General features: G+C 37.7%; 1 long non-coding RNA gene across 1 annotated transcript; it reads left to right on the top strand.

Moving 5' to 3' along the window:
- Positions 1-414: 414 nt before the first annotated feature.
- Positions 415-21327, top strand: LOC132345839 (uncharacterized). Its single transcript, XR_009495423.1, has 3 exons — positions 415-990; positions 2538-2697; positions 21247-21327. It is a non-coding gene; the product is annotated as an uncharacterized lncRNA (long non-coding RNA).
- The last annotated feature ends 584 nt before the right edge of the window (positions 21328-21911 follow it).

Raw genomic sequence — 21911 nt, 5'->3', positions numbered from 1 at the left:
ATTACAACAACTCATTCAGAAACACAAAGCAGCTGCTGATTTGAGTCGGCCTCAGCATTTGTGTTTGAGAGAGGGTCCTGGTTGTCTGGTTCACTCCCCAAAATTATTATAGATGATTCAGTTGGGTCACATGACACGGGTTTTAAAAAATAACAACCCTCTTATTGACACATGACCTAGAACTAAGACAGAGAGGACTTTCGTTCTTGTGATGAAATATTTGGCTCTATGGAAATGTCACTAGCTTTGTTTCCTTTCACGTGGGAAGCCAAGTTATATTTTCATATTAGGCTTATTTTCAACTGTGTCATCCTTGTGGTATCTCAATAAATTGGACCACTCAAAAGGTGCTTTCTGCTCAGCAAAAGTAAGCTACAAAATCATTTTCAAATAAGAGACTGTAAGAGTCATTGTCTCCGCTTTCCATGCCCTCCCTGGCTGCTGGCTTGGTGACCTGGGGCTTTTACCTGGTGGTCTGATGAGTCATGGCATTAAAAAAAGAAGATGATAACAAGGATGTCTGGGTGGTGAGATGGAAAGGCAATTAAAAACCTGCTGGGTGGGCTTTTTCCTGTAGGGCCTAGAAGCTCATTTGGATGATGTTAGTGGATTCTTTTTGTAGTGCCTACGACTATTCTAGAAAATGGAGTAGGAAGGGAAAGTGAAGCCAGACCCATCAGAACAGACTGTCCAGACTCTTAGTCTCTGTGGATTTTACCCTCTTTGAAAGATCTCCAAAAAAGTTACTTAAAAAAAAAAAAAAATCAGTTATAAAGTTGACTTGGAAGAACAATCTGAACACAAGCAAGCTTGACCACAGAGGGAAGTGTGTCTGGTGGTGGGCTGTCATATAACTCCCCATCTTGTCTCTTAAACCAGTTCCTTCTGAGTTCTCTCTCTTTGCTGATACTGTTCGCAACCTCCAAGAGCCAGCTAGACCAGAGACTTTGGAATCCTCTTCAATCCCCCTTCCTCATCCACTCACACATGGTAAGTTCTCAAATATTTCTTGTCATTTCCTTGCCAATGGCTACCACACAAGTTGAGGGCCTCATCTCATCACCACAGGGTCCGGCAGTGGTCTTTGAACTCTGTCCATTCTCTTCACCCCATCTTATGTCCCCAGAATGATCTTTCCAAAATTCAAGTCCAAATACATCCATGCTTAAAAACCTTCAATGGCTCATTCCAAATATAGGTCACGTTGGATTGTAAATCCGCATTCCATACTAATGAATATAATATAATGACCTGTATTTGAGAGGCATATAGCTTAAGAGTGTGGATTCTGGAGTGTCAGTGGGAGCCTGACTGGTCTTTTTACCATCTGTGTGATCTTCAGGAAGTACTGAGCCTCTCTGAATTTCAGTTACTTCATTTGTAAAATAGGGAGAGTAACAGGATCTACCTCATGAATTGTTGTGAGGATTAAACTGTTGTTGTTGTTTATCTTTGAAGTCATGTCTGACTCTTCTGAGACCCCATGGGTTGTAGCCCACCAGGCTTCTCTGTCCATGTGATTTCCCAGGCAAGAATATTGATATGGGTTGCCATTTCCTTCTCCAGGGGGTCTTCCTGACCCAGGGATCAAACTGCTTGGCAGGCAGATTCTTTACCATTGAGCCACCTGGGAAGTTGAAGGATTAAATTAGATAATGCAAAACACACTTGACATGATGCCTGACACCTAATTACTGCTCAGGGCTTGAAAAGTTTTACTACTTTGTTGTTTTAACCTTTCTAGCTCTAGTATTTGCTTTTTCTCAAACATTCTTAGCCATATTCAACTTTTGTCTGTCTCCAGAGGATATTTTGATTTTCCACCATTTTTTCAGGTCCTGCCCAGGAGGAAGAGGAAGACTTGATAGAAAAATGCTTAAAGGAGCTATGGATCCTTGAAAGTTGCTAGACTTTGGGTTGAATGAGTGCGGTGTAATCCATAATTGTTTCCCCACAATTATGCTGAGATATAAACCGTTGCTAGGATCAAAGTGTAAGACAGACTGTCTCCTTTATCTAGCGGATTTGGTGGAGGCCAAGTTATAGTAGCAGATGAGTCATACAAAGCTGGTGAAAACTGGTGTTTCAGGAAGACAAATTTAGTAAAAATGGGCACGCAGGGGGGAAATTCTGTGGAACACCATCCTATAATGCCAGTAAGGGGCAGATTCTTAAAAGTGCCACATCAGGTTGGGCCACTTTGCCTGGACTGAACTTCTTTGCTGATTTCGTCACATTTCAATGGTTATTTCAATTGTCCCGTGCCTATTTCCCTTCCCTAACTCCCGCAGTGTTATGTACCTACTCTTGGAAGCTCTCTAATTCATTGCTTCTATTAGAGCACATACCACGGTACGTGTAGTCATCTCTGGCTTATTATATGTCTTCCTTGTTAGGCTTTGACTCTGTCAGTCATATTCAGATACATGGTAGTATCAATCAAGTGATTGTTAAATGATAGCATGCAAAGCAAATTTCTCTCTAAGATATGTTTTTGACGTGGCTGAACTTTTTTCTGCTCCTCTAATTTCTCTCAGGTACACAGTACTTTAAAAGGAAGAAAAATTTATAAGACCTTTGACTGACAACCTACAAAAGCAAAAGCTGAGTAAGGATACCAACACTTGAATCCAAGGATAATGGAAAAATAACATCTGACTGGAATAAATGGATCACATATATAAGCCATGCTACCATGTGAGTAGAGTAGAAGCAAATTAGGTTGATCCACAGAAAAGCAAATAAGGGTTCTTGGAAAAATATAGGAAATGAAGAACTGGTAGTTCTGGCTGACCTGAGTGTAAAATGCTTCATTAATTTTGCTGGTAAATTCTTTTTCTGCCAATCTGGTTCTCTGGGTCTGCTATTTACCAACTGTGTGGTCTTGAGGAACTTCGATTCTTTGAGTCTCAAATTTCTCATATGTAAAATGAAGTGAGAATGCTATTCTACCTACTTTATCAGTTTCAACTTTCAAAAAGGGGAATATGTGATAGCGTAGCTTTAGCTTGGTCATAGCATTTCCATGAATAAGTAAGGGTAAAAAAGAAATGCTGATTGTGTGGTTGCTTGTCATGTTTTAACTAATGTAACATTTTGGAACCTACGATTAAGCTTGAACTCATCATTGAGGTAATGCTTTGTGTTTTCACATTAAAAATTAATGATTACCTAAAATATTGAGTGAATGCTTTCCTTATCAAAATTCTGAAACTGTTTTACTGCATTAGTCCAAGTCAGTAATGTAATTATGCAGGCCTTTGTAGTTTGTTTTTGAAGATTAGAATTCATCTTATGAGTAGTTTGCTAGAATTCATATCACACACAAAGTAGAACATTTTAAGGTAAAATAAGTGTTTGAACTAAATGAATTTGTTTATACTCTTAACTTTTTGGTACCTGACACTGTAAAACTGTAGTTTAATTGACAATGTGATATTAATATGCTTTAAGTGACTTTATAGGAATTTGATTGCTATTATAACTACAATTATAAACATTAACAAGCCAGATAACAGAGAGCTTTTGGGACGAGCTTTCCAAGTAAATAAGAAGAACTAGTCACTCATTGGGTGTAATTTGATATAATATAGGAATGTTAACTTTCATATAACTGGATTTAAATAGCTTTTGCCTATACTTGCTTTACTTAATATTAGTGATTGAGAAATATTTCCTGGCTAAGTAATTGACATATGAATGATACTTACTAGATTTGTAGAAGGTATTTGAAATATCTTAAACTCTGTTTATTATCTCATTTATACTTTTCATTTTTTCATAACCAGGTAGATAAAATTTGTTTAATATTGTAAACTTTCCTTTTCACTTCTAATGAAATCATACTCAGGAGGAATCTATTTAAAGTCATTTGTGAAAAGAGGTGTGAATAGTTGGTTCTATAAATAAAGGTTTTACATATTTTGAAATAGGATATGATACCATCAAAAATCACAAGAACTGTCTGGAAATGCAAGGAATTTTAAACAAGCAGTTACTTGTTTTACAAAGTTCACTCAAATATGTATCCACCTTCCTTCATCCCAGGCAATTTTCTGCAGATCTCTTCCAACTAATATTAAGTTGTAAGTGCTGAGCTAAATGAATTTATTTATGCTGTCATCTTTGGGTACCTGATGTTATAAACCTGGAAATCTAATTGGAAATATGATATCAATATGCTATCTTTAGGAGTTTGATTATATGACTTATTTTATGAAGCAAGAACTAATAAAATTGCTAGTTATTTTAATCAAGAACCATTTGAATGCTTATAAATTAAAGATATTTAGATGTCAAGGCAATAAAGCCTGTGAAATGAAATGGACCAGATAACTATTTAAAAGAATTCCCATCTGTCAAGTTGCATAAATAACACAGCCTAGAAATGAGGATTAATTTTCTCTCAGATAATATGTTATCTTGTTTTAATGTGATTAAAAATCCCCACTGGGTCTGATGCTAATCTCTCTTCCAAAGGCGTGGATCTTATCAAGTTTGGAGCCATTCTGGAAATAAGAGAGTACTCTACAGAAGAACTCTCAAGAGCCAGTATCAGTTTTTATAATCTGTTTCTGGGCTAATGAGAGAGTGGTTGAGTTTACACAGATTATCCCTTGTGGCTGTCTCATCAACTTGACATTGAACAGGAAGAGAACTCAAAGCTCAAGGAGGCTCAGACAAGGTCAGACAGGTAGAAACTGGGAGACCATTTTTTTAGTGGTTTACCGTAAGATGCTTTAGGTTTTTGTTTTTGTTTTTTTAATCTTATCATCTCCTGATGTCCCTAAAATTCCCTTCTCTAGCTTAGAGGCTTACATTATATAAAGAGTCTTTGCTTTTAAAAATTCAATATGTTATTCAATCAAACAAACATTTATTGAGTATCTGTTATGGACCAGTTATTGTGCTGAAGGGGCTGGAGATGTAACTTTGAGTGAGGACCAGGAGGTGCTTTTCCTTCTGAGGCTCACATAGCGGTGAAGTGGGCATTAACCTGAAGGACACAGAGGCAGGGAGGACGCTGAAAGTGTCCTTCCTCTTTAAATGCTTCTTGTCCCTGCAGCCTTCTGTTATGATGCTGCCTATGTTTATGTCCTCCTGTCACTATATATTTGAATGAATATCCATCTATGCATTCATTATTCTTTCAACGAATGTCATTTGAGTGACTCCATCATCTTTCTAACAATTGAGTGATAGTCTTGCTCTCAGGCATCTTATGGTCTAGTGTGGGAGATAATATACACACATATACAGGATGATGATGCCATGCCATTCAGAGTTATGGAAGTTCAGATAAAGGGGGGATGATTTCCTGTTGATAGGGTCAAGCAAGGCTTCATGGATGAAGAGCTTGTAAATGGAGCCTTATGATTAGTGAGATTATGAACATAGGGCAAAAAGAGAAAAGTAGCTCAGGTAAAGGACAAGAGAACAAAGGCATAAAATTGAAAACCCAGAGAATCAACAGAGCAAGGGTAAGCATTCAGTTTGGACTTATTATCTCGGTTTTGATGGATTAGTTGGGAAGAGAAAAGAGATATAAAGAAGAACATTAAAAGCAACTAATAGATACTTGTTGCCAAGGGCCACTGCAAAATCCTCAGGTATTTGGAAGCTTCCTTGAATGAGACGCACTTTGAAACTCTAGATCTTCTGCAACCACCCACTCCATGATGCTGTTCCTCTAAGTTCCAATTCTCTTACACTACCTAGATATTTAGGAATGTACCACATTAGACATGACAGATATTGGAGCCAAATACTCTACAATAGTTGGAAACATGTAACTTGGAAAGACATGTCTTTATTTTGAAATTGAATTCCAGACAACACTTTTGGGATTTCAGGACTGGTTACAAAGGTTGAACTTGTACGAAGTTCAGCAAAGTTCACTTCTAGGGATCCTGGAGAGAATTAGGTGTAAATCAGAACCAGTCGAGGTGGCAATCTGCACACACACATTCATGCAGACAGACTTGCCCCAGTCTTCTGTAGCTTTAGATGGAAACCATGTGAAATGCCTTGACAATGCACAGCTTTGGCCGGAAGCCTAGCCAGTTCAGTGCCTTCCATCTGAACCTGAACTTACTGCAGGGTCCATATCCTGCCCACAGAAAATAAGAAGCTTGAAGCAGTAGGTGGGCCCAAACTATTGATTGTCCTTCCTGCCCTGACCTACATTCTGTAAAATTTATGACAATGTGATCACCTCACATTGCCATGTAAGTTAGAACATGAAAGGGGAAGCTGAACCTGCTGGGGCTTCCATGATTGGATTTTTCCAGTTGGCATCAATTTCTGTTCCTAGATAGAATTATGACAAAAAGAAAAGAATGGTAGGGAGCCAATATTGTCTTACTGTAACAGGATCTGTTTCATTGAAGGTCATCAATTATGTTAGCATTTTGATCCACCTGTAAAACATATAGTTTTTGAATTTTGAATTGTTTGGTGAGTGGTATTTAACTTAAAAAAGAATCAGAGCTGTGCCTACTAATGCCTTCAGTGCACTTTTCCTGGTTAAAGAAATCTAAAAACTTCAGCATTGCTGTATTGGGACTTTTCTCCTTTATACAAGTCAAAGGTGCAAATTTTAGACACAAAGAGATGCTGATGTTTCCTATTAGAATGTGCTTGAATAACTGAGGTGATGTTTTGGTACATTGTTTAAGAATATTAGACAGAAAGCTGTGTGCAGTATGGCTTAATGTATATTTATCATAGCAACTGAAAATATATCTAAGCTTCATATCGTCACTCCCTATACAGTACAATAAAAAGTTACTGAGTCCTAAATGGTGTGAAAAAATTTTAAAAAGGGCTCCATTGTCACATGAGTGAAACGTACAAATGAGGGCAATGTGTTTTGATGTCGTAAAACAAGCTTGAAAGGTGGGCATCAAAATGAATCTATTTTTAAAAGTCTGCATTTTGATAATGTGCATTTTATTGCTTATTTGCAAGGTCTGGTACAAAGGAGTACAATCTCCCTCTCCCACTAGGCTGTAGCCATCAAGTACTTTTCAGACATGTTGGCTCCAATAGGAAAGAGGAAAGCATCTGTGTACTAATAGACATTATTTCCATATTTAAGATGTCTACCACCATAACAACCAAGTTTACTAATTTTTTTTCTAAGTGACTTGCCTTCTTAGTTTAAACCATCAGGTTAAAATGAAAAAAGAAAAAAAAAAAAAAAAGGACAAAAGACCACACTTCCTTTCAACGAAAGGTGTAATCACTGATTTTTCTTGCCATGTTCCAGAAGAAAGTGGCACTGCTGAGTGATATGTGCGCCCCAGGGCTAGCGGCTGGAGGGCAAAAACCACTTTTTATCCATGATTGACAAATAATACATAATGAGAAGAGAGAAGCAATTCGAGTTTTAAATTTCACTCTCTCTGGCTGTTCAGGGCAGCTGGGCACTCTTGTTCTCACTTGGTAAGCTTTGAGGGGCTGCCAGGAAAGGGGACCTGAGTGACAATTGTTTTGCTCCTCATACGATCCCCTAAAGCTCTATAAATCTGTGTGGCTTGCTCTTTCAAAGAGGATTCAGCTGCTAACAATTCCCTCATTTCTCCTCAGAATGAAAATCTTGGGGGTCTGGAAATGTCTTGCATGCTTATAATGACCACAGTAGAGTAAGGCTAAGATTTTAAATCCTGACAAGTGGCCTCGCAAGCAGGGAGTCCATTGCTAACTGATGAGTAAGCAGTTGGAGGAAGAGGGGCCGAGTCCACAGAAAAGAAAAATCGAAGCAGATCTCTGTTGCTTTCATAAATAAGCTGTATGAAGTGGTGTTGCAGATATTCAAAGGTTTTACATTTCACAAAATTAAGACATGCTTAATGTAATTAATCTAGGAAATGTGTAAAAGAAAAACCTGCAGATTAAATCTAAAACAACTAGAGATAGCTGGTGTTAACATTTTTGGTCTCTTTTAGATTTCTTTCTGTCTCTACCTCTATATTTTGTCTATGTCAGTTCTCATATCTGTATCTTTATCTCTCTGTAACTGTATCTACATACAATACATACTCATATATTTGCATTCATCCATCAGTCTAAGTGGCTATGTCATGTGGCCTTCTTCCTAATACTTCACTTCCAACTAAAGTTGTGCTCCATCACAACTACAAATGACAGGTATATCCTTCCAACTGATAGATTCTTATCAGGCCTAAAATTTTGGATTCATCCTCTTCTCTTTCTCTCTCATACCACTTCTATTGCATCAGCAATACCTGTCAATCTTAAGTATTTACTCAGAATCCAACCAATTGTCATCTCCTCCTTCCTACCTCCCTGGTCCAGCCATCATCATTTACGTGGATTATTGTGACAATCTCTGAACTGATCTCTGTGCTTCTGCCGTGGTCTCCTTCATCTCCAACAGGATGGCTAGGTTGAGCCTTGAGAAACGCATTAGACCATTCATTCTTCTTCACTGAGATCTCTAATGGCTTCCCATCTCATTCAGAGTAAAGTCCAGAGTTTATACAATGGCTAAAGTTACTTGGGGTCTCTCAATGGGATGTTGTTGGCATTGGAGGCAAAACAGTTTCCCACCATACAAAACAACCCTACAGAGTGTCTCTGTGCCCCTTAAGTGTCAGTAGGGTCCCTGAGTCATTGTAACAACTAAAAACACCTCTCCCCTACATTTCCAAATGCAACCGAGGGGGAATCCCTCTCCCCGCAACCTATGTTGGAGGACCATTCTGGCTTCCCCACCCACAATCCTCTCCCAAATCATCTCCACTATTTCCCCTGGCTTACTCTGTTGCAGCTTTGCTGCTCATGGGTAGACTAAGTGTCCGGTCTAACAGGGTGCCTCACATTTGCTGCTGTATTAATACAAATGTCATCTCAGTGAGGGAGCCTTCTTGCTCAACACTTCATATCCACTACATTATTTTTGTTCCTTGGCATTTATCAGTATTAAACATACTACTGGCTTCCTTATTACTCTTGGTCATTATGGTCTAGTGTTCTGCCTCACTAGAATGTAAACACCATGAAGGCAGGGGATTGGTCTGTTGTGTTCTAAAAATCTCAATAGTTAGAGCTCTCCTGGCACACAATAGGCACTCAATAAAAAATGATCATTAGAGATTTAAAAAATAGATATTTTAATATATTGGGTGTTCAGAGAATTTACAAAGTTAATGTTTCTTAATATTTTTTATGTCAGGAAACTTTCTGAAGCTCTGGTGGAAGTTATGAATCCTCTCCCAAGGAAAGTATATATCTATGTGCATGCATGTGCACTCGAACATTCTTTTCCCAGAGCATTCTTAAAGACAGGTAGAAAGCTGACAACAGAGCTGAGTAGGCCATTGACAGGTAAATGGCTCTTCTCAAAAAAATTGAGGGGCCACCTTGAATCTGGAAACCAGGAAGGAGGACCTGAAGCAAAGTCTGTTCCTACTCTGCTTATTTTGTACTGACTTGGAGGGAAGAATTTACTACATACACATCAGATTTGCAGAGATAGAAATAAAGAACAGAGAGTTCTAGAATCGAATCCAACCTTGACAGGTTGGAATAATGGGCCAATATAAACATGATGAGACTTAATAGGGATAGATATGGAGTCCAAGTGTCCAATTGTGGAAGTATATGATGGTAAAGATGAACTTTAACAGAAGTTGGGGGTTGCAGTCGAGTGCAACCACATGTGAGTCAACAGAGATTTGCAGCTGCCGAAATAACTAATTAAGCTTTAAGACTGCATAGATAAAGCTATTACAGTGAAATGATTCAATATCCTCTGCTATGCTCTGTTGGACATGATAATATCTGTAATACTCTGGCCAGCTTGGGCTGCCAAGAATTTGGTGGAATATAATGAGAGAAGAAACAACCAGGGGATGAAGAGAGTCTTACTAACCAGAAGCCATAGGTGTTTCACCTGAAGAATGGGAGGCTTTGAGGCAACATGATGAAGAAAGTAAAAGTGTTAGTTGATCAGTTGTGTCTGACTCTTTGCGACCCCATGGACTAATAAGAACTGCTGGCTAAGTCATGTCCTAATCTTCTTTTTTTGAGACTTCATGGACTGTAGCCTGCCAGGCTCCTATGTGCATGGGATTTTCCAGGCAAGAATACTGGAGTGGGATGCCATTTCCTTTTTCCAGGAGATCTTCCTGACCCAGGGATAGAACACAGGTCTGCCTCATTGTGGGCAGCATCTTTATCGTTTGAGTCATCAGGGAGGTCATGATTATCATCTTTAAATATAAAAAAAGTCTGTCATGTGATTAGCATTACCCCAGAGGGAAAATGAAGGACTATTGGGGGGAAAATTACAATACATCATTTTTTCCCAACATGCGAAAAATAATTCTTTCAAAGTACAAATTGTGAAAATTTAAGTGGGGGCTTGCCCTCATTGGAGAATTGAAGATTTAAAAAGTCAATTTGGTAGGAATGTCATAAAATTCTAACACCATACACAAAAATAAACTCAAAATGGATTAAAGATCTAAACGTAAGACCAGAAACTATAAAACTCCTAGAGGAGAACATAGGCAAAACACTCTCCGACATACATCACAGCAGGATCCTCTATGATCCACCTCCCAGAATATTGGAAATAAAAGCAAAAATAAACAAATGGGACCTAATTAAACTTAAAAGCTTCTGCACAACAAAGGAAACTATAAGCAAGGTGAAAAGACAGCCTTCAGAATGGGAGAAAATAATAGCAAATGAAGCAACAGACAAACAACTAATCTCAAAAATATACAAGCAACTCCTACAGCTCAATTCAGAAAAATAAATGACCCAATCAAAAAATGGGCCAAAGAACTAAATAGACATTTCTCCAAAGAAGACATACAGATGGCTAACAAACACATGAAAAGATGCTCAACATCACTCATTATCAGAGAAATGCAAATCAAAACCACTATGAGGTACCATTTCATGCCAGTCAGAATGGCTGCGATCCAAAAGTCTACAAGCAATAATGCTGGAGAGGGTGTGGAGAAAAGGGAACCCTCTTACACTGTTGGTGGGAATGCAAACTAGTACAGCCACTATGGAGAACAGTGTGGAGATTCCTTAAAAAACTGGAAATAGAACTGCCTTATGATCCAGCAATCCCACTGCTGGGTGTACACACTGAGGAAACCAGAAGAGAAAGAGACACGTGTACCCCAGTGTTCATCACAACACTGTTTATAATAGCCAGGACATGGAAGCAACCTAGATGCCCATCAGCAGATGAATGGATAAGAAAGCTATGGTACATATACACAATGGAGTATTACTCAGCCATTAAAAAGAATACATTTGAATCAGTTCTAATGAGATGGATGAAACTGGAGCCTATTATACAGAGTGAAGTAAGCCAGAAAGAAATACATCAATATAGTATACTAATGCATATATATGGAATTTAGAAAGATGGTAACAATAACCATGTATACGAGACAGCAAAAGAGACACTGATGTATAGAACAGTCTTTTGGACTCTGTGGGAGAGGGCGAGGGTGGGATGATTTGGGAGAATGGCATTGAAATATGTATAATATCATATATGAAACGAGTCGCCAGTCCAGGTTCGATGCACGATACTGGATGCTTGGGGCTGGTGCACTGGGACGACCCAGAGAAATGGTATGGGGAGGGAGGAGGGTTCAGGATGGGAAACACATGTATACCTGTGGCAGATTCATTTTGATATATGGCAAAACCAATACAATATTGTAAGGTTAAATAAAATTTAAAAAAAAGTAAAAATGATAAAGAGATCATATTTCTGAGTTCTCCTATTGCTATTTGCCTGTTATTCATTTATTTGTTGTGTTAATATGCTTGTAAGCATACAGGTGATAACAGGCACAAAGAACTTGAGGGGGAAAAAAAGTTATGGGGAAAAAATATAATAAAAGCATTGGATTGCCTTTCTTCAGATCCCTCCTTGCTATGGAATTCTGTCACTTGCATAGTGTTCTACTCCCTGCTTATGGGTCACTAGTAGGTCGCTCCCCTGGCCATGTCTCAGTGTGACGTCTGTAGTTCAAATGACATTTTGTTTTTTTGTATAGAATTTTTCTCTATTTCCATTAATATACCCAAATGTAACAACTGACTTAACTGCTTTTAAAATATTGAGAGGGTGGGATGATTTGAGAGAATACCATTAAAACATATACATTACCATTTGTAAAATAGATAGCCAGCGGGAGTTTGAGGTATAAAGCAGGGAACCCAAAGCTGGTGCTCTGTGACAACCTTGAGGGATAGGGTGGGGAGGGAGGTGGGAGGGGGGTTCAGGAGGGAAGGGACACATGTATGCCTATGGCCAATTCAGTTGATGTATGGCAGAGGCCATCACAATATTATAAGGTAATTATCCTCCAATTTCAATAAATAAATCTTTAACAAATTTATTTATTTGTCTGTGCCAGGTCTGACTTGCAGCATGCAAGATCTTTAGTTATGGCATGCAAACTCTTAGTTTCAGCATGTGGAGACTAGTTCCCCAACTGGGGATCCAACTTGGGCCCTAGGCATTGGGAGAACAGAGTCTTAGCCACTGGATCATCAGGGAAGTCCCCTGACTTAACTTCTAATTGAGGCTTTCCTACATGAGGAGGATAAGTTACTCTTTCAAAGATGGTTGAGAAAATCTCTTTCACCAGGCCATTCTTGAAAGAGGTACAGAGCTCTCTGTAGAGTTAATGAGACTTAGGGACTCTTTTCTGAAGGAAAAAGCATCACCATTTCAAATAGGAATTGCAAATGTGAATATATAGCATCCAACAGGCATCACAAGTTAGTATAGCTCCCTCAGTGTAAGACAACCATGAATGGTGGGTGGGCTTTGGTACACCAGACAGCCTATATCATCATGAAAACGGGCAGGTTTTACTAATTCTAGCTAATTGTTCATGTGGTAGGACAGACTCTGTCTTGCTAGATTTTCCCATTTTTTTAAAACTTAGAAATTTAGATTTTCACATGAGATCTTCTGCTTTTAATGCTGGAAAATAATGCAAATAAAAAATTAAACCCTCAAAAGAAATGACTCTGTGCTAACAACACACACGTCTTTCAGAGTGTCACAGATCACCAGTTCATGATCTCTACCGTAAAATCAGTTTCTGGGTTCTTGCCAAAGTCCACTTCATCTTACAATGCACCCCTGGTGTTCCAGAATATCAGTTAGCAAACTGAATTCAACAAATGTTTCTGAGGCTCTAATAAGTGAAACTAGTTTCCTAGATATTTGGGAAAATGAACATGGAGAGCCATGATCTTTCCTCTCAATGTTTATAGTTTTTAGTTAGGTTAAGACAAACACCAAGTTAATTATAATTTAAGACTAACATGTAGTTTGTGAGTGGTGCAATAAAGTATGGAGAAGAGAATAGTTGAGAACTGGGGGAATTCAGGAAAGGTGCCTTGAGGAGGACCACTTGTGGTTAACTGTGGAAGATTTTCATAAGTGACCAATGAAGTGGGGAGACATTCTAAAGGACCAGAAAGAAAACAAAGAAAGGTACAGTGAGAGTTGAGTGAGGGATATTTGAGGAACCCGTGTTTAAGTACCAGTTTCCCTGGAGCAAAGGATAGATGTTAGGGATTTGCCTGAGAAAACTTCTCAGGAAGGTTGGAAATCAATGGTAGGCTAAAGTGTTTTGATTTAATTTAATATATTGTATGTAAGAAACTGTATGATATCATAGAAAGAGGCATGTATTCCAGGGCCAAGTCTCAGCAGTATGACCAGTTAGCTGTGTAGCCCTGAATAAATTTTTAAAATTCACTACATGCCATACTACTACTTGTCATATGAGGCATAACCTACTTCAAAATGTGGTGTGAAACATAAATTATATCAGGAAATCAATTCTTGTGAACCTTGAGAACTCATTATTAGTGGTGGGCATGCATTGAAGGTTTGTGACTAGGGGCCGGGAGTGATAAGAGCTGTGCCTTGGGGAACTGGCTGGCAATGATGCTTTGAGTGCATTGTGGGACAGGCAAAAAAAGCCACTAGAAAGTTAATTCATTTGCAATAAACATATTTTCAAATACACAATAATACATGTATAGCCTTCAAAGAGAAGTCAAGGGGTAGGTAGGGAGATGGAAAGTAAGTTTCTTTGAATGTTTCCCAATTACCCAACTATCTTTCCCTGCGGCAATCACAATGGCCAGTTTTTGTGTTTTCTCCCAGAGATTAACCACATGTTTATAAACATGCATGTATAAGCTGTTCCAGGGTTGGAACTATTTCCACTTCAGTGTAGGAAAACCTCTGTTCTGACAGGGTGTGAGACTGCATTCCATTTCAAACTGACAGGGTGAGACCAGACTGCCAAGTATATGGAATGTGGAGAAGTACCCCTGGGAGGTCACTTGGGGGGGCCTGTGGGATTTCCAGGTCACCAGGATGTCTCTTGTTGTCTCCTTAGAGTCGGCTGATCCAGGATTGAAAAGCATTAACCTTTTAGCTATTAAGAACACTTCTGTGCTTTTGAGTTTAATCTAAAGGTCTGAAAGATGTTGGGTGGTCTCCCATGATTTATTTCAAGTCTTTTGGAATTTGAAGATGCAGCTGAGGATGAGACAGAGAGGAGATGAAAGAGTTCAAACAGTTATTTTATATTGAAAAAAAAAAAACTGAAAAATTGTTTTGTAAAACTCGTCAATGCCTTTGTAATCTCTGTAACCCAACTCCACTGAATTTGTCCAATTTTGTCTTCACGTTCAATGTTGTTCAAACTTTGGATTCTGTTTGGGCAGTTTCTTTTAAGGGCCTTAAAACGTACCATGGACACTCCAGCGACTATGCCCTCACTGGTTTTGCTCCTCCTTCTTAAAATACCTCTCTCCATCCTCCTTCATTTAGAAGGACCACTAAGTCTTCAAAACGCTCATTGAGTTTGCCTTATTCCATGAAGGCAGAATACCTTAGTAGCTAAGCAATCACATGGTAGGATTTGACTATATGGGTTCATTTCCCAGTTCTGCTTTTTACTAACTTTTCAACGTGGGCAAGTGAATCTCTCTAAGCCTCAGTTCATTTGTCTGTAAAATATTGATGCTAATGATTGCAATGTATAGGGTTGTAGTGGGATTAAATGGTAAGCTATTAAACACATTTGGTACATGGTGAATATTCCGAGAGATGTTAGTATGATGTTAGTAAGGCTTCTGTAATTTTGGTATGATATTCTTCATCCAGTCTTTTCTATATCACTGTGCCCTGATGCACAATTAACTACATGCTATATTTTCTTGGCTATTGCTTCTTATATTTTAGACTGATGTCCTCAAATAAGTTTTAAGTTCTTTGAGGGCAGGAACTATGTATTTTAATTCTTTCTGGATATACTATCCATTTTATAAATACTTAAATACTCAGTTAATATAAAGTATTTTTCAAAGTTAAATTAGTTTTAGAGAAGAGCACAATTTCTTCTTTGGAAAGAGATTTGTAATTGTTTTAAGAACAATTATAAGGCATGAGTAAAAATAAATTCTAAAAATAAAAATACACATTTTGTACGTTGATGCAGTCAGCACTCCAAAACAGCATTTCCAGAAAATCTTTGTCTTCCTCTTGGTTTTATTAGACTCTGAAAATCCTTATTTTTCATTAAAAAAAATCATGGTGAATATTGTCATATATAAATCTCTTTGTAAATAAAATCTCATTTCCAAGGAAGTATTGTTTGTTACTGGGTTCTGAACAGATCACTGGTTAAAATTAATCTCAGACCATAGTAGTAGCTGGCATTATATGAATCTTAATATCATCTCGTTGTTGGGTGCCTATCCCAAAGCTGAGTGCTTTCCATGAGAAAACTTGTTTTTCCTCTTTAATGCTAGCTTGCATGAAATCTTCTGGTTTATATTTTTAAGAGGCGATATACATCCTTATATGAGCATGAAACATATTTGCAGAGGCCTCCTTTCCTTTACTTGGACTTATCCCAGTTATCCATTAAAGTTTAATCTTGTCCATGCCTTGTGACATGGTTGCTTGCCAGCAGTATAAGAATTTCATAGCTCAAGCCAATTTATTTAATACTTAAAACATTTGTAGTTTTCTTCCAAGTGTATATCAGAAGGAATATTTATGTTTCAGGATCTTAACTATCTCAGTTAATACCTCTTAAAAAAACAAATGGGTAGATATTGGAAGAGGCTTCCCTGGTGGCTCAGATGGTAAAGAATCTGCCTGTAAGAGGTAGAAGATACTGATGGTTGCCTATGTAGAAGTACGCGTTCTCTACTTATTTCTTCCCAAGAGAATCCCAATTTTGTGTATTCATTACCCTTTTATTATGCAGCCAAGAACCTCAGGGGCAGTTTATACTGCATGGCCATAATTCCATTACTCTACCACCTCAAACACTGGTATACAAATGAGCATGCAACTCAATTATAGCCAAACACCTTTGAAGGGAGATTAGGAAAGAAGTTCCCTCTCTTTTATGGAAGAGTTCTGAAAGCTATTTTTTTCTTCTCTAGGCTGTGGTCATTTATTGTTGTGCGGCTTGTATCTTCTGATGCTATTCTGCTCCGTCCTGAGGATCATGTTATGTAGGGAGTGGGACACAGCTAAGAGAACCGTGAAAGTGGAAGTTGCTCAGTCATGTCCAGACCAGAATACTGGAGTGGGTAGCCTTTCCCTTCTCTAGGGGATCTTCCCAACCCAGGGATTGAACCCAGGTCTCCCACATTGCAGGTGTATTCTTTACCAACTGAGCCACCAGGGAGGTGGAACCCAACCAGAACCACTGGACAAAGCCTCCTTCAAGGTTCATCTTAACCCCGGAACTTCCAGCTATGAAAGCCAGTATTTTCCTTAATGTATAATCCATTTTGAACCTTATTCCTTGTTACTGCTGCTGCTAAGTCGCTTCAGTCATGCCTGACTCTGTGCGACCCCATAGACGGCAGCCCACCAGGCTCCACCGTCTCTGAGATTCTCCAGGCAAGAACACTGGAGTGGGTTGCCATTTCCTTCTCCATACATGAAAGTGAAAAGAGAAAGTGAAGTCACTCAGTTGTGTCCAACTCTTAGTGACCCCATGGACTGCAGCCTACCAGGCTTCTCCATCCATGGGATTTTCCAGGCAAGAGTACTGGAGTGGGTCACCATTTCCTTGCCAATTCCTTGTTACTGAGAACATGGTAAGTGATACAGAAACACTCTGAATTTATGTACACAAGTATATTAATGCAATCACCACCAACTAATATTCTTACAAAGGTCTTGAGGTATGTTTGAATTAATCCCTTGAAATTATACTTGAGTTTCTCACCATCACATTTCTTGCTACTGTATTTCAACCCTATATTTTTGGAATGACAACAGAATTAAAAAGAGCAAGGAAAAAACAGGGTATTCATTGTTCAGTCAGTTCAGTCGCTCAGTTGTGTCCGACTCTTTGCGACCCCATGAATCACAGCATGCCAGGCCTCCGTGTCCACCACCATCTCCCGGAGTTCACCCAGACTCATGTCCATTGAGTCAGTGATGCCATCCAGCCATCTCATCCTCTGTAGTCCCCTTCTCCTCCTGCCCCCAATCCCTCCCAGCATCAGAGTCTTTTCCAATGAGTCAACTCTTTGCATCAGGTGGCCAAAGTACTGGAGTTTCAGCTTTAGCATCATTCCTTCCAAAGAACACCCAGGACTGATCTTTAGAATGGACTGCTTGGATCTCCTTGCAGTCCAAAGGACTCTCAAGAGTCTTCTCCAACACCACAGTTCAAAAGCATCAATTCTTTCACACTCAGCTTTTGAATATGATTATTTCACCAAACCTGATCCATATTTAGTTGTTAGGATACATTTAAAGAAATGAATCTGATCCATAAATGAAATGGAATCCTCTATCCTCAAGGAATCAATATCAAATTAGACTACCTGATTTTAGAAATACTTATAAATTCAGGTTGACTGAAGTTTGAAAGCCAGTGTTTATTCCCTTTTGAATAACGTTAAGTATTTTTTCACAAAGCAGTGCTTTCCAATCCCATCTATAATTATGCTGATACTCTATTTGTTCATCAGGAAATTCTATACTGGAATTCAGTAAAGCTTTTTAGTAAATTTTCAATGTATTTATTATGAGATAAAAAGCCTAGAGATAAAAGAAATGGTCACGTAGGTCTGTAAGACATACTACTTTTTCAATTCAAAGAAATTCTTCATGTACATCTACATTCAAGAACCTGTGCAATAATTCCAAGGTGTCTAAGAGTTAAAATGTAAGTGCCTAGAGGAGAGCTCTCTGTGTGTGGTCAGCATTTGTGCACAATGAAACCTATATGGGTTTTCACTTTCCTCCAAAAGTGTGTGTGTGTGTGTGTGTGTGTGTATATATATATATATATAAATAAAATTGGGAAAAGAGAAATCAGCATAAAGTGAAGTGCTAGTAGCAATGATTTATGCAACACTTATTGTGGCCAAGACTTTACATTTGTTATTGTATTTAAGTTTCATAACAGTCTTTGTTTTACAGATGAGGAACTTAAGGCTTGGAGAAACTAACTTGTGAAGCTTCCTTGAGGTGGTAATGGAGGAATGGGAATGTAAAGTTAGGTCTAGGTGCCTCTGGAACCCGTGCCCTTAATTGTGATGCATGTTTCCTGAGAATTCCAAGTTAGGGTGGAGACAGGAATTCAGAGCTTCTGAATTTCAGACTGGTCTGCACTTGTCTTATCTGGCTATTCAAAGTGAATGTAGCTTCAGAATTAGAGAATTTGATTGTGTAAACATTGCAAACCAGTAGCAGAGTAGAGATGCTTGGATTCTAAATCCACTCTGCCATTTACTGGCTATATCAGCTTGCACATTTTATTTATCTTCTCTGAGTCCCTACTTTTATTTCTTTAGGATGGAAAGAATACAAATTTCACTGTCTATGTCATGGGTTTTGAGGAGTCAGTCCAATTGTATTTACTATGAAGTATAGAAAAGCATGCATTATCATTATATCACAAATTTCTCATTCCTCCTTACTACATTTCCACATCCAGAAACACTAAATTATAACAATGGAAGACATCTATTATTATTATTGTTGTTGCTATTAATTAGGGAGGGAGTAAGAAAAAGGCAAAATGTTCCCGGGTTTATGCTGATTTTGGAAAACTTGATAATCTAGTACTGGAATAAGACTTTGGACCAGACTTTGACAGAATAGCCAAGAGCTGTACCACCAGGAAAAACACTATTTTAAAAAAGGAAAACATTCCATTTCAATGTTCTCCTTTGTAAGATGTAGAGCAGAATTTAAAAGATGGCTTCTCACCTCCCCCCACAAAAGAAAAATAAATCAGACTCATGTAGCATATGCATTAGACACTTTTAATCTTTTTGTACATTTGAATGAACAAAGGACATATTTTTATAATGTATAATTGCTTGAAATGGAAAGATTATGGACAAACTTACATGTAAAACAACTGAAAAAGTAGAAAGTAAAAATCATATTTAAAAACATCTACAAGAATGAATGCTAGAGAGGGTGTGGAGAAAAGGGAACCCTCCAACACTGTTGGTGGAAATGTAAATTGGTATAGACACTATGGAGAACAGTATGGAGATAAATTTAGAAACTAACAATAAAGCTAGCATATGATCCAGCAATCTTACTCTTGGGCATGTAACTGGAGAAACCATAATTCGAAAGGATACATGTATCCCAATGTTCACTGTAGCACTATTTACAATTTACATGGAAGCTACCTAAATGTCTATTGATAAAAGAATGAATAAAGAAGATGTGGTACATATATACCATGGAGTATTACTTAGTCATAAAGAAAGAATGCCATAATGCCATTTGTAGCAACATGGACACAGAGATTGTCATACTGAGTGAAGTCAGACAGAAAAAGACAAATATCATATGATATCATTTATATGTGAAATCTAAAGAAATATTACAAATGAATCTATTTACAAGACAAAAGTTGAGTTACAGTTGAAGGAAACAAACCTATGGCTACCAACAGGGAAAGGGAGAAGAGGGATAAATTGGGAGATTGAAATTGACATATACACACTACTTTATTTAGGGTAGAATAGATATAGATAGAATAGGTAACTATTAAGAACCTACTGAATAGCACAGGGAACTCTGTATTCAATACTGTGTAATGACTCGTATGCAAATAGAATCTAAAAAAGAGTGGATATATGTATCACAGACTCACCTTGCTATACAGCACAAACACAACATTGTAAATCAAGTATACACCATTTAAAAAATTAACTAAAAAATTATGCTGATAATTAAAAAATCATATTTAAAAAATCAATTGGAAAAATCCATTAATAAAGATATCTTGTCAAAGCAATGAATTTCTGATCTAATGAATTCCTTACCACACAGATATTTCAAGTACAGTGTTAATACGTTTCTTTTTTTAAAGCTGATGTTTCACTCAGGTTGATTTTTCTAGAATTGAGTGCAGTTAAAAGCTAGCTTTCTAATGCCAACCAATTAGAGATACAGTTTGTTGGATTTTCATCATGCAGAAAGATAATATGTAATAGAAAAAGCTCTAAGGTAGACATATTCTAGGTTCTGGTACTTATAGGCTCTACAAAAGTAACTGTAACACATTGTGTTTGAAGATTTCAATTTTAACATCTGTTAAATGGAAATAATATGTGCTTCGTTTAATTTAAGCTTACTATAAATGTAAAATAAAATAAACTCCATAGTGCTTGGTAAACTTTAAACACCAGCTTAGAATTCTATCAATATCTTTCCCAATGTTTCTGTGCATATCTGTAATTATTCTTTTAATGATAATGATTATTGTTGAAGTTTTAGAAAACAAAAATTCTAGCTGTTCTTTTATGATGGCTTTCTGAATGGGATGTCTACTAATGCTCAAAAAATAATGAAATTAAATAGTTATTTGCTTTCTCAGTTTTTATTTGGGAATCTATATACTGTAAATTATTTGAAAAACTGCTTTTAAAGCAGTCTATGAGCCCTTTATACTGTTTGGCTCTTGTGATTTAGAGGATTCCCTTGGTAAATCCTTTGAATGTGAATTATTATAATGCTATTATCTAAAATTTATATTAATTCTAATATTTCTAATGTATATTCAGGGATGGTTTATATACTTTTTTAAAAAAGACCCATAACTACTTTGAGCATTAAAATATTTCTATTATTTTTCAAAAACAAGACAAAAATCAAATTAATAAACCTTTTTCCTTTCACAATTCTGGCAGGCTACTTATGTGAACTGAAATACGGATAAGGAAGCATATCTGGTTCTAATTTCTGAACTCAACACCAGATGTTTTCAAGGTTTGCCTTTTTTTTTTTTAAATTAACTTTCATGAAGTCATCTCAGCCCAAGGGGTGGGGGTGGGAGGGAAATCATTGAAGACTAAAAATTTGAATTTATATTTTTCTAGTAAACCATACTTATCAGGAACATCTCTAGTGAATCATCCAAATGACCAAAGACACCCTTTAAGTATAAATATATTATATATACTGTTCATATACTGTCAAATCTTTTAAAATAGGATGTGCCATTTTTCTGAAATAGAAGCACCATGTTCCTTATAAAGCCCCTCACACACTGCAGGAGGAGAGAGAGAAGACCTTGGGGAAAGTTTACATCCCAGGAGCCTTGTAAGACAGTCAGTTTTGTGATCCTTATTTGCTCTTCCCAGGCGGCACAGTGGTAAAGAATCTGCCTCCAGTATAGGAGATGCAGAAGATGTGGGTTCTATCCCTGGGTCGGGAAGATCTCCTGGAGTAGCAAATGGCAACGCACTCCAGTATTCTTTGCCTGGAAAATTCCGTAGAGGAGCCTGGTGGGCTCCAGTCATTGGGGTCCAAAGAATCGGACACAACTGAACCTGCACACACTTTGCTCTACAAA

This window comes from Bos taurus, chromosome 7 (genome assembly GCF_002263795.3).
Source record: "Bos taurus isolate L1 Dominette 01449 registration number 42190680 breed Hereford chromosome 7, ARS-UCD2.0, whole genome shotgun sequence".
NCBI classification, from domain to species: domain Eukaryota; kingdom Metazoa; phylum Chordata; class Mammalia; order Artiodactyla; family Bovidae; genus Bos; species Bos taurus.
This window is presented reverse-complemented; position numbering and strand designations above follow the sequence as displayed.